This window comes from Bos indicus x Bos taurus, chromosome 12, assembly GCF_003369695.1.
Source record: "Bos indicus x Bos taurus breed Angus x Brahman F1 hybrid chromosome 12, Bos_hybrid_MaternalHap_v2.0, whole genome shotgun sequence".
NCBI classification, from domain to species: domain Eukaryota; kingdom Metazoa; phylum Chordata; class Mammalia; order Artiodactyla; family Bovidae; genus Bos; species Bos indicus x Bos taurus.
In genome coordinates this window covers 2875521-2887627 of record NC_040087.1, presented here as the reverse complement: position 1 = coordinate 2887627, position 12107 = coordinate 2875521, and the positions used below count along the sequence as shown (strand labels likewise).

Here is a 12107-nt window from a genome sequence, read left to right as displayed (position 1 = left end):
AATCTAGTCAAAACTATTTTTACAGGAAAGAAATGTAAAGACCAACAATGCAGCATGGGTAAATGAACACTATCATAAAATTATTTACAAAGACAGCACCGTTCTAACCAAACTCTCTGTTGTTCTACACTTGGATTAATGGTGGGTTTCAACGATTTTACCTTTAGAAAGGATAGACCAGCTTAGAAAGGATAGGCTGGCTTAGCTGAACACTACTTTGTAGGTCAGCAGGTTCAAGGTCATCCCTTAGAATCAGCTTCCCAAGCACTCTAGAGTGTGATGTGAATTAGATAACCATACCAACCTCATGCCCAGATGCTCAGGGACCCATGTCCAGGATACAGGAGAGTCTAGTCTTAGACATTAAAGGTGGGTGGGAAGACAGAATTGAGGGACGTATTTTAAAACAAATAACAATTTCAAAAGGGGTGGGGGGAATCGCCTCATGTCCTCACTGAAGCTTCGTGGGAAGCCTGGACACAAACTCACTTCATCAGAGAAGCAGATGTTTCTGATTTCTAAGCTTTTTTCTTGTTATGAAAATAAGCACAGGTTTAAAGAGAGCCGTGTTTGTGAGGCCATGACGTGGAACATGCATCCCGCAGGTACAGCAGCAGAAGCCCTCACCTGTTTTCTGATGGGCTGAGCAGAGAGACAAGCTCTCGGGAAGTAAACAAGCTTGTCAGTTCACTAAGAAAGCAGCAGACCAGCTGTCACTCTCTTGCACAACACTTAGTTTTTAATTTTATCCCCAAGACACAAAAGCAAGCATCCAATATCACCTCTCCTTTCTCCTAAGTAACACAATGGGACTAAGATTCTCTGAATCTGAAGAGAAAAATGTAATCAGAGTAACTAGAATAGGGAGAAAATTTTTAAATATATATATATATACATAAGGGAGAAGGAGGCAGCAGCCACTCACTCCGAATGGGATTTTCAGTGGATCTTCCCAATCATGCCTGGAGTCTTTCTAGGCAGCTTCCACTTTCACCAGTATAACCCACATTTCAAAAGCAAATTGGATACCTGCATGAACAAGCAGGCAGTTAGGCAGCTAATTACTGTTTGCAATTCAATTACCTAATTACTGTGGGCAAGTGCAGGGTGTCTGTGAAAGCAAACAGTCCCACCCACAAATACTGCTGATTTGATTAAGGAGGCTTAGGGGCAAAGAACTATGTTCACTGCTAGTGCCTAATAGGCTCAATCATTTTCCCCCTGGGCCCAGGAAGGTCCTGGTTAAACACTCCTGGGAATGGAGTGGGGAAAGACCACCCAAGCAGACCTCACGAGCGTCTCCCCATGTCAGGCTGACACTAAGCTGGAACTCTACCTCACCACTCAAAGAGTGGTTCACGGAGCAGCACCATCAGCATCTTCTGGGAGCTTGTTCAGGAGACAGAACCTCGGGCTCCACCCCAGACCTGCTGAGTTAGAAGCTGCATTATTTTACGATGCCCAGGTGATTCATATGCCCTGTGCGTTTAAGAAGCACCACTATAGAGGGCTGCTCAGGAAGCAACGCTGCCCTTGACTCTCATTTTGCAGAGTTAGGTTGGGGAGTGGGGAGCGGTTGAGTGTTGTCCTAAGAAGCCTTCCTTTCAAATGAGATCCAGGATGGTAGAAGGAGGTGACCAGTCATTATTCAGCCACCATGAGCAAGCTTGAAGCTTCAAGAAAAATCCAAAAGTGGCGACTTTTCAGGAACAAAACCTGCAAATGCTAATACTGAAAGTTCTCAGCCCATGCCCTGGGAGGGAGCAAAGGCCATGGAGCCCCTTCCCCCTCCCCAAAGGCTTTCACCCTTCGCTCCATGAGCGTCCTCTCCTCGTCTAGGAGCCATTTGATTGGTGACATCTGTCTTCATCTGGGACTACATGTTCAGCTGCAGAATCGTTCTGTGAATGTCCTCAAGCAGGACTTGGAGCCCAGTTAATCAGTGCCATCGGCTTCCCCAGACAGGCACCTAAGAGTGCTCTACCTTGAGGTCTCTGCCATCTCCACAGAGGCAGCCACACTGACGTCTTGACCTGGGTGGTGCTGAGAGCATGGTCGCGCAGCCTCAGGAAGAGGCTTTTCCACTCCCAGATAGACTGCTGCAACCACCTCATCAATCTTGCTCACTCTGCATGGTCCTGGACCCTGAGAGCAAGCCGTTTCAGGTGAAATGGTGCAGTTTGTCTTCATGATCGAAAGGAAAAGCACTGCAAAGGAACCAGACACCTGACCTGCCACTTACAGCTGGCAACCTCGGGTTCAGTCTCCTCATCTGGAAAATGAAAGGATGGGACTGGGTGGTCTCCTTAATTCCCTTCCAGCTCCTACAGTAATTTGTCTTCATCCTCCCATACTTGGGCTCACAGCTTCTAAGTCTCCCTCCGGAATCTCCATGGAGCACATGAGACCTTCCATTTCCCAGTGTGGTTTCTCAGCTCTCTCCCAGCTACACTTTCTTGCTATTAATTTCACCCCGTTCAGAGCTTCCTTCACTAACTGTTCCACTGGGCACCTTCCAGGAAGCAGTGCTCTGCAGTACTAGCAGCTAATTTAAACGCGTGAATTTTCCCATGGAGTATTTGGACTTGAAAGGAGACCTCCTGCCTTAGCACAAAGAACTCAGTTTCTAATGATGAAATTTTAAACTTGCTCCCTTGATAAAGAAACTGCGGCGTTTCTACACATAGCCAAGCATTAGGCACGAGGTCACAAAACACAGTCTGGCTCTTTTCATTCCAGCAGCTGAGGCTCTGAGAGATGAGTTCACTTGCCCAAGGAGATACTGCCAGGATTAGAATGAACATTTCCTGAATCCCAACACAGTGAGAAGGTTCATCTTTTTTATTGTTACTGTTATTAAAGCATCTGCAATTCGAGGTATCAGCACTTACCCTGAGATCACTAAATTTGTCTCCCCAAATGTCAATGGAACACCAGATCTCAGGAAGGAAAAGGATGTCATTTTAGGACTTCTTCTGTAAAGGAAACAAGAAAGTATCTTTCACAATAATGCTTTACAGTAGTGATCCAAATGAAAGCTGCATTTGTGCATCCTCAGTCGCTTCGGTCGTGTCTGACTCTTTGCAACTCCACGGACTGTAACCCACCAGGCTCCTCTGTCCATGGGATTCTCCAGGCAAGAATACTGGAGTGGGTAGTCATTCCCTTCTCCAGGGTATCTTGTCGATCCAGGGATCGAACCCGCATCTCTTATGTGTCCTGCATTGGCAGTCAGGTTCTATACCACTAGCACCACCTGGGAAGCCCAAAGGAAAGCTGCTGCTGCTGCTGCTAAGTCGCTTCAGTCATGTCTGACTCTGTGTGACCCCATAGACGGCAGGCCACCAGGCTCCCCCGTCCCTGGGATTCTCCAGGCAAGAACACTGGAGTGGGTTGCAATTTCCTTCTCCAATGCATGAAAGTGAAAATGAAAAGTGAAGTCCCTCAGTCGTGTCCGACTCTTAGCGACCCCATGGACTGCAGCCCACTAGGCTCCTCCATCCATGGGATTTTCCAGGCAAGAGTACTGGAGTGGGGTGTCATTGCCTTCTCCTAGTGGGCTCTTATAATCAGTGATTCAATAACCCAGTGGGAAAAGGCAATGTTGCCGGAAGTACAGAGATTATCACAAGAGACCAAGACAGAGAAGAGGAGACAGTGAAACCTCAGGGACTCCAACTGTCATTCATTGGAGTTAATGACTTTGCATCTTTGTTTGATGTTGGATTGGATGATCTCAACATTTCTGTCATACTCTGAAAGGTTTTTTGAAGAGTGTAATAGGTAGAAATAATGAAATAATGTAATATGTAGAAATAATGAATCGACCCCAAAATGAATATTAAAGTAAAAGTAAAGTTAGTTGCTCAGTCGTGTCCAACTCTCTGCGACCCCATGGACTGTAGCCCACCAGGCTCCTCTGTCTATGGAATTTTCCAGGCAAGAATACCATAGTGGGTTGCCATTTCCTTCTCCAGGGGATCTTCCCAACCCAGGGATGGAACCCAGGTCTCCAGCATTGCAGGCAGACTCTTTACTGTCTGAGCCACCAGGGAAGCCCAAAATGAAGATTGGTAGGAATAAATAAATGGTCTGACATGCTGTTGTTGTTCAGTTGCTCAGTCATGTCCTACTCTTTTCAACCCCTTGAACTACAGCACACTGGGCTTCCCTGTCATTCACCATCCCCCAGAGTTTGCTCAAACTCAAGTCCATTGAGTCAATGATGCCATCCAACCATCTCATCCTCTGTCATCCCCTTCTCCTCTTGCTTTCAATCTTTCCCAGCATCAGGGTCTTTTCCAATGAGTCAGTTCTTCATACCAAGTGGCCAAAGTATTGGGGTTTCAGCTTCAGCATCAGTCCTTCCAATGAACATTAGGGTTGATTTCCTTTAAGATTGACTTGTTGGATCTCCTTGCAGTCCAAGGGACTCTCAAGAGTCTTCTCCAGCACCACAGTTAGAAAGCATCAATTCTTTGGTGCTCAGCCTTCCTTATGGTCCAGCTCTCACACCCATAGATGACTACCGGAAAAATCATACCTTTGACTATATAGATTGCTATTGGCAGATTGATGTCTCTGTGTTTTAATATGCTGTCTAGTTTTGTCATAGCTTTTCTTCCAAGGAACAAGTGTTCTTTTAATTTCCTGGCTGTAGTCACCATCTGACTTGTGGATCCATATAAATGGCTGTACAAGGACAGGATGAAGTGCAGCCATTGCGTAGAAGCTCTGATTTTTTTTAAATCACTGATTTCAATCAATCTCATATGACTTAGAAAGGATTAATTTGAGTCCAAGCAGAATGAACATGTTTATTTTTACAAAAATTAAGAAAACTTGCAGTCTTATTCTGCGTGGTTATGCCACTTCTAGAGTTGCATTTCATTTTGATGCCGTACCTATGTGGATGCAGCATCATCCACATATGGATGTGGACAGGAGAAAGTAGCCAGAATGGTGAAGAGAGTCTGGACTTTGTTTTGTGAGGAATGATAGAAAGATGCAGAATGTTTAGTCTGAGGAAAAAAAGTTCTGCATGGCTTCATGACTACATGAAGGGCTGTCATTTCAAAGAGGGGTTGGCACTATTCCGTGCAGCCCCAGCAAGTGGAGTTGGGGCCGGTGCAAAGGAGATGCAGAGCAGGAGGGCTCTGAGCCGTCAGGGGCATCCGAGCACAGAGCGGGCGCTTCAGGGGGTCAATCACCAGAGCCGCCCAAGTGCTTCTGCTTGTTCTCCTTTGGAAAGCATCCAAGCATCAGATGAGTGAATGAACAAGGTGACCCTTTCCAGCTAAGAGTCTGTGAAATGGAGGGAGGAGCGGGACAAAAAGGGAGCAGGGATGAGCACATACCAGGTGTGTATTACTGCTTTAAATGAAGGGAAGAACAGGAAATCATTCATTTTCACAGAGGAGTGTTTTTAGTCTATTTCGCTAACATACATGGAAGGCACTTCTACAGCATTACAATAATTAAGGCACTCTTGATGTCACTGATACAGCAAGGTTATCACCTATTAGTAAGTTTTATTTTTCACTAATGAGATACAAATGTATCTTGTGTTTATAACTAGAAAACTCATTTTTTTTCCATACCTAATGTGTGAATTCACTCCACGTGCCATATTTAAAGTTGTCATATCTCATTAGCAAACTTTATTTTTACTTGACTGGTTGAAAACTCATCATGTTAATGGCAACTCTCATTACTTTATGAAGAAGTGTCTATTTGCTCTGTATTCATTCTAAGTTTCTTTGTTGCTGCCAGTGTAACTATAATTTATTAAGATATGACTGTATTCAGTGGTGTCACCATCTGTGTTATTAATATGAAAGCAAAACAAAATCTGCTCGTTTTATCTTATAGCTACCGCTGCCCCCACCCCCAAATCTAATGATCCCCTTGTTTTGACTCACCCTAGAGGCATGAATTGTTTCTTGATTTTAAAAGCTTCCATTTGGAGAGTGTTTGAAGTTCACCACTTCTTTATAGACACAGGAGAAATCACTAAAACTCTGACAAAACACATCACAGTCAAATGTGCAGATGTCTACAACTATTAATTAGCACAGATATTGGAATTATCAGAAAATACCATTCCTCTGCAGTTTGTATCACTATAGTCTATTTTGAAATTGTGCTATATTACACCCCAATAAAATCCTGGAGACAGAGAAGAAAGAGATTCATTAAAAAGTGATTCATTAAAAAGAGATTCATTAAAAAGTGATAATTTTTAATAATTAAAAGAATAAACCACTAATTCTTTTTAAGAAAAGGAAAAAAGGAAGCAGTGATTTTTGGACAGCTAAGGGATAAAATAAGGCCCCTGCATGTTACCAAGAAAGGGAAAAGCACCTACCACAATGTTGGAGAAAGGTCAAAGGGGATGTGAAGACATCAGAGGCCATTTTTACCTGCTTTTTAGTTCATCCTGGGTTATAATGAGGCCAGTAGCATATTGGGCACCTACCGACCTGGGGAGTTCATCTTTCAGTGTCCTATCACTTTGCCTTGTTATACTGTTCATGAGGTTCTCAAGGCAAGAATACTGAAGTGGTTTGCCATTCCCTTCTCCAGTGGACCACATTCTGTCAGAACTCTCCACCATGACTGGTCCGTCTTGGGTAGCCCTACATGGCATGGCTCATAGTTTCATTGAGTTAGACAAGGCTGTGGTCCGTGTGATTAGATTGGTTAGTTTCTGTGATTGTGGTTTCAGTCTGTCTGCCCTCTGATGCCCTCTCTCAGTGCCTACCATCTTACTTGGATTTCTCTTACCTTGGACGTGGGGTAGCTCCTCTTGGCCACTTGCCACTCCAGCACCCTGCTGCCACAGCTACTGACCTTGGATGTAGGGTATCTCCAATATGCTACTGGAGATCAGTGGAGAAATAACTCCAGGAAGAATGAAGAGATGGAGCCAAAGCAAAAACAACACCCAGTTGTGGATGTGACTGGTGATGGAAGCAAAGTCTGATGCTGTAAAGAGCAATACTGCATAGGAACCTGGAATGTTAGGTTCATGAATCACGGCAAATTGAAAGTGGTCAAACAGGAGATGGCAAGAGTGAACGTCGACATTCTAGGAATCAGAGAACTGAAATGGACTGGAATGGGTGAATTTAACTCAGATGACCATTATATCTACTACTGTGGGCAGGAATCCCTTAGAAGAAATGGAGGAGCCATCATAGTCAACAAAAGAGTCCAAAATGCAATACTTAGATGCAATCTCAAAAATGACAGAATGATCTCTGTTTGTTTCCAAAGCAAATCATTCAATATCACGGTAATCCAAGTCTATGCCCTGACCAGTAATGCTGAAGAAGCTGAAGTTGAACAGTTCTGTGGAGACCTACAAGACCTTTTAGAGCTAATACCCAAAAAAGATGTCCTTTTCATTATAGGGGACTGGAATGCAAAAGTAGGAAGTCAAGAAACACCTGGAGTAACAGGCAAATTTGGCCTTGGAGTACAGAATGAAGCAGGGCAAAGGCTAATAGAGTTTTGCCAAGAGAACACACTGGTCATAGCAAACACCCTTTTCCAACAACACAAGAGAAGACTCTACACGTGGACATCACCAGATGGTCAACACTGAAAGCAGATTGATTATATTCTTTGCAGCCAAAGATGTAGAAGCTCTATACAGTCAGCAAAAACAAGACTGGGAGCTGACTGTGGCTCAGACCATGAACTCCTTATTGCCAAATTCAGACTGAAATTGAAGAAAGTAGGGAAAACCACTAGACCATTCAGGTATGACCTAAATCAAGCCCTTATGATTGTACAGTGGAAGTTACAAATAGATTTAAGGGGCTAGATCTGATAGACAGAGTGTCTGATGATCTATGGACATTCATGACATTGTACAGGAGACAGGAATCAAGACCATCCCCAAGAAAAAGAAATGCAAAAAAGCAATATGGTTGTCTGAGGAGGCCTTACAAATAGCTGCGAAAAGAAGAGAAGCAAAAAGTAAAGGAAAATAGGAAAGATATTCCCGTTTGAATGCAGAGTTCTAAAGAATAGCAAGGTGAGATAAGAAAGTCTTCCTCAGTGATCAATGCAAAGAAATAGATGAAAACAATAGAATGGGAAACATTAGAGATCTCTTCAAGAAAATTAGAGACACCAAAGGAACATTTCATGCAAAGATGGGCACAATAAAGTGCAGAAATGGTATGGACCTAACAGAAGCAGACGATATTAAGAAGAGGTGGCAAGAATACACAGAAGAACTGTACAAAAAAGATCTTCATGACCCATTAACCACCATGGTGTGGTCACTCACCTAAAGCCAGATATCCTGGAAAGTGAAGTCAAGTGGGCCTTAGGAAGCATCACGATGAACAAACCTAGTGGAGGTGATGGAATTCCACTTGAGTGATTTCAAATCCTAAAAGATGATGCTGTGAAAGTGCTGCATTCAATATGCCAGCAAATTTGGAAAACTCAGCAGTGACCACAGGACTGGAAAAGGTCAGTTTTCATTCCAATCCCAAAGAAAGGCAATGCCCAAGAATGCTCAAACTACCGCACAATTGCATTCATCTCACACACTAGAAAAGTAATGCTCAAAATTCTCCAAGCCAGGCTTCAGCAATACGTGAACCCTAAACTTCCAGATGTTCCAGCTTGTTTTAGAAAATGCAGAGGAACCAGAAATCAAATTGCCAACATCCACTGGGTCATCGAAAAAGCAAGACAGTTTCATAAAAACATCTATTTCTGCTTTATTGATTATGTCAAAGCCTTTTGGAGAAGGCAATGGCACCCCACTCCAGTACTCTTGCCTGGAAAATCCCATGGATGGAGGAGCCTGGTAGGCTGCTGTCCATGGGGTCACTAAGAGTTGGACACGACTGAGGGACTTCACTTTTCATTTTCACTTTCATGCATTGGAGAAGGAAAAGGCAACCCACTCCAGTGTTCTTGCCTGGAGAACCCCAGGGACAGGGGAGCCTGGTGGGCTGCCGTCTATGGGGTCGCACAGAGTCAGACATGACTGAAGTGACTTAGCAGCAGCAGCCAAAGCCTTTGACTGTGTGGATCACAATAAACTGTGGAAAATTCTGAAAGAGATGGGAATACCAGACCACCTGACCTGCCTCTTGAGAAACCTGTATGCAGGTCAGGAAGCAACAGTTAGAACTGGACATGGAACAACAGACTGGTTCCAAATAGGAAAAGGAGTATGTCAAGGCTGTATATTGTCACCCTGTTTATTTAACTTATATGCAGAGTAAGTACATCATGAGAAATCCTGGACTGGATGAAGCACAAGCTGGAATCAAGATTGCTGGGAGAAATATCAATAACCTCAGATATGCAGATGACACCACCCTTATGGCAGAAAGTGAAAGAAGAACTAAAGAGCCTCTTGATGAAGGTGAAAGAGGAGAGTGAAAAAGTTGCCTTAAAGCTCAACATTAAAAAAACTAAGATCATGGCATCTGGTTCCATCACTTCATGGGAAATAGATGGGGAAACAATGGAAACAGTGGCTGACTTCATTTTGGGGGCCTCCAAAATCACTTCAGATGGTGACTGCAGCCATGAAATTAAAAGACATTTACTCCTTGGAAGGAAAGTTATGACCAACTTAGACAGCTTATTAAACAGCAGAGACATTACTTTGCCAACAAAGGTCCATCTAATCAAGGCTATGGTTTTTCCATAGTCGTGTATGGATGTGAGATTTGGACTATAAAGAAAGCTGAGCACTGAAGAATTGATGCTTTTGAATTGTGGTGTTGGAGAAGACTCTTGAGAGTCCCTTGGACTGCAAGGAGATCCAACCAGTCCATCCTAAAGGAAATCAGTCCTGAATATTCATTGGAAGGACTATGCTGAAGCTGAAACTCCAATACTTTCACTACCTGATGTAAAGAGCTGACTCATTTGAAAAGACCCCAATGCTAGGAAAGGTTGAAGGCAGGAGGAGAAGGGGATGACAGAGAATGAGATGGCTGGATGACATCATCGACTCAATGGAGATGGGTTTGGGTAAACTCTGAAAGTTTGTGATGGACAGGGAGGCCTGGCGTGCTGTGGTCCATGGGGTCGTGAAGAGTCAGACACAACTGAACTGAACTGAACTGAATGAAGCCAATTGCCAAAGAAAATCGTCATGTCAGCTCGTATCTGGGCAGACTGACAGAAGAGGGGCCCTGGGTCATCCCAGTGCAATCAGACCCTCTCCCTCATAAAGACCTTTATGCTGAAGAGCTACTCTGTCCCTCAGTAACCCTTCAGAGCCTCTCAAGAAACATTCTTCAAGAGATTATTCTCGGGGAGTTCAGTCCATTTAAATAACCTGAATTTTCAAGCTCATGTCTTTCTCTTGATCACTACCATTTTTACCAAGTTTCTGGCACAGGGGAAGGAGCAAGAAAGTCCAAAGTGAAAGTGAAAGTCACTTAGTCGTGTCTGACTCTTTCCTACCCCATGGACTATACAGCCCATGGAATTCTCCAGGCCAGAATACTGGAGTGGGTAGCCTTTCCCTTCTTCAGCGGATCTTCCCAACCCAGGGATTGAACCCAGGTCTCCCACACTGCAGGCAGATTCTTTACCAGCTGAGCCACAAGGGAAGCCCAAGAATTTGGAGTGGGTAGCCTATCCCTTCTCCAGCAGATCCTTCCGACCCAGGAATCAAACCAGGGTCTCCTGCATTGCAGGTAGATTCTTTACCAACTGAGCTATCAGGGAAGCCCCAAGAAAGCCCAAAGCCCACAACAAATAGGACAGTCATGTTCCTAACCCTTGGAAGCCACTGACCCTCACTGGACCTCCTCCCCACCAATCACAGCTGCCAGAGAAACACAGCCCCAGTCCAGGTCAGCCTGCTTTGACAGCCCCGTGTCAGGCAGTTAGTGACCTCTGAGGAAATGAGGAAAGTTACTTGAAACTTTGCTCAGTGCTGTCTAGAGATGGGTAGAGGTGAAGGGGATTATTTTTATATTTTTTATTTCATTTGACTTTCCAGACACAACTGAAAGTTATCAAAGTAAATATCACATTGGTCAATGCACAAAAGAAGAAATCAAGGCAAGAAGAAATTCAGGCTTTTCATAGTTATTGGTGTCACTCAACTCTGGCTAATAATTCAAAGGTCAGATGGTGATAAACAAAATTAAGATTAGAACCCCAGTGCCCAAATCCCTTATTGAAAGCTCTTCAGCCAAGTCAACTGCTGTCTTTCCAATACTATTTAATTCTCTTCAAAAAAATCTATCAATTCCGCATTAATTCCAGAAACTTCTAAATTCTGATGAATCAGTCAAGTCCACAGAAACTCAATATTTTTAGGTTAGACAGGTCAGTCAATAATTACATGATTTTTTACTGTAGATAATAATAGAAGTTTAAAGAAGATGCTGGAAGAACACAGTAGAAAAAAAAAAAACCTCTTTATTTTGTCTGAGGATGTCAAATGTAGTAATATTTGAACTAGTTCTTAAAATACAAGAGTTCCCAAAGTAGACAAGAGGCAAGAAATGTCCCCGAAGAAAGCACAGGGTAAATAAAGGCAGAAAAATATACAGACCTCAGGTGTTCCAAAGGAATGATCAAGGAATCAGAGCTGCTACGTGGGAGCTGGGCTGTCAAGGTGGCTGTTTGCTGGTTAGTCAGCCCCGAGCGCCGAGAAGGACCCTCTAGAGACAGTGAGTAATGACTGTTATCAGCAGCCTGTTCGGAGCAGAGTGCCAGGTTGCAGATCGCACTCTACTGACACGCCAGCATGAACTGAGAACAGCAAGGCCCCTTTTGCTTATATTATCACTAACCCTCTTCTCCCAAGCTGACATCATCACTTCACCTCCCCTTCTACATGATCCTGGAGGTCTCCCATGTGCGTAACTGAACATCCACAGCAAGTTCTCTGTTTGCAGTGAATGGAGTCATTCATCCCGTTCCAGGATCTTCATTATAATTGCGTGACGTTCTCACTGTGGGCTGCCTTAGGGCAGCCAGCTCAGGGCTGGCATGAGGCAGCGGCTGGTAGAGCCAGCTGCTAATATGTCCAGCTTTGATGCACAAAGTGAATGGGAGTTTAAAAAAAATTTGATGTCCATTATCATCACGATTCATCT

At 43.8% G+C, this 12107-nt stretch overlaps 1 long non-coding RNA gene across 3 annotated transcripts in view; it reads right to left on the bottom strand.

Moving 5' to 3' along the window:
* Positions 1-11852, bottom strand: part of LOC113902167 — a 47431-nt gene extending 35579 nt beyond the window's left edge. Inside the window, exons 1-3 of one of the 3 annotated variants that reach the window (XR_003513688.1) lie at positions 11561-11851; positions 2892-2975; positions 926-1029 (exon numbers count right to left, since the gene is read on the bottom strand). This is a non-coding gene — a long non-coding RNA (uncharacterized LOC113902167). Of the gene's footprint in view, positions 1-925; positions 1030-2891; positions 2976-11560 lie in introns of all 3 variants that reach the window. The other 2 variants (XR_003513689.1, XR_003513687.1) reach the window with 2 other exon arrangements.
* Positions 11853-12107: the final 255 nt, after the last annotated feature.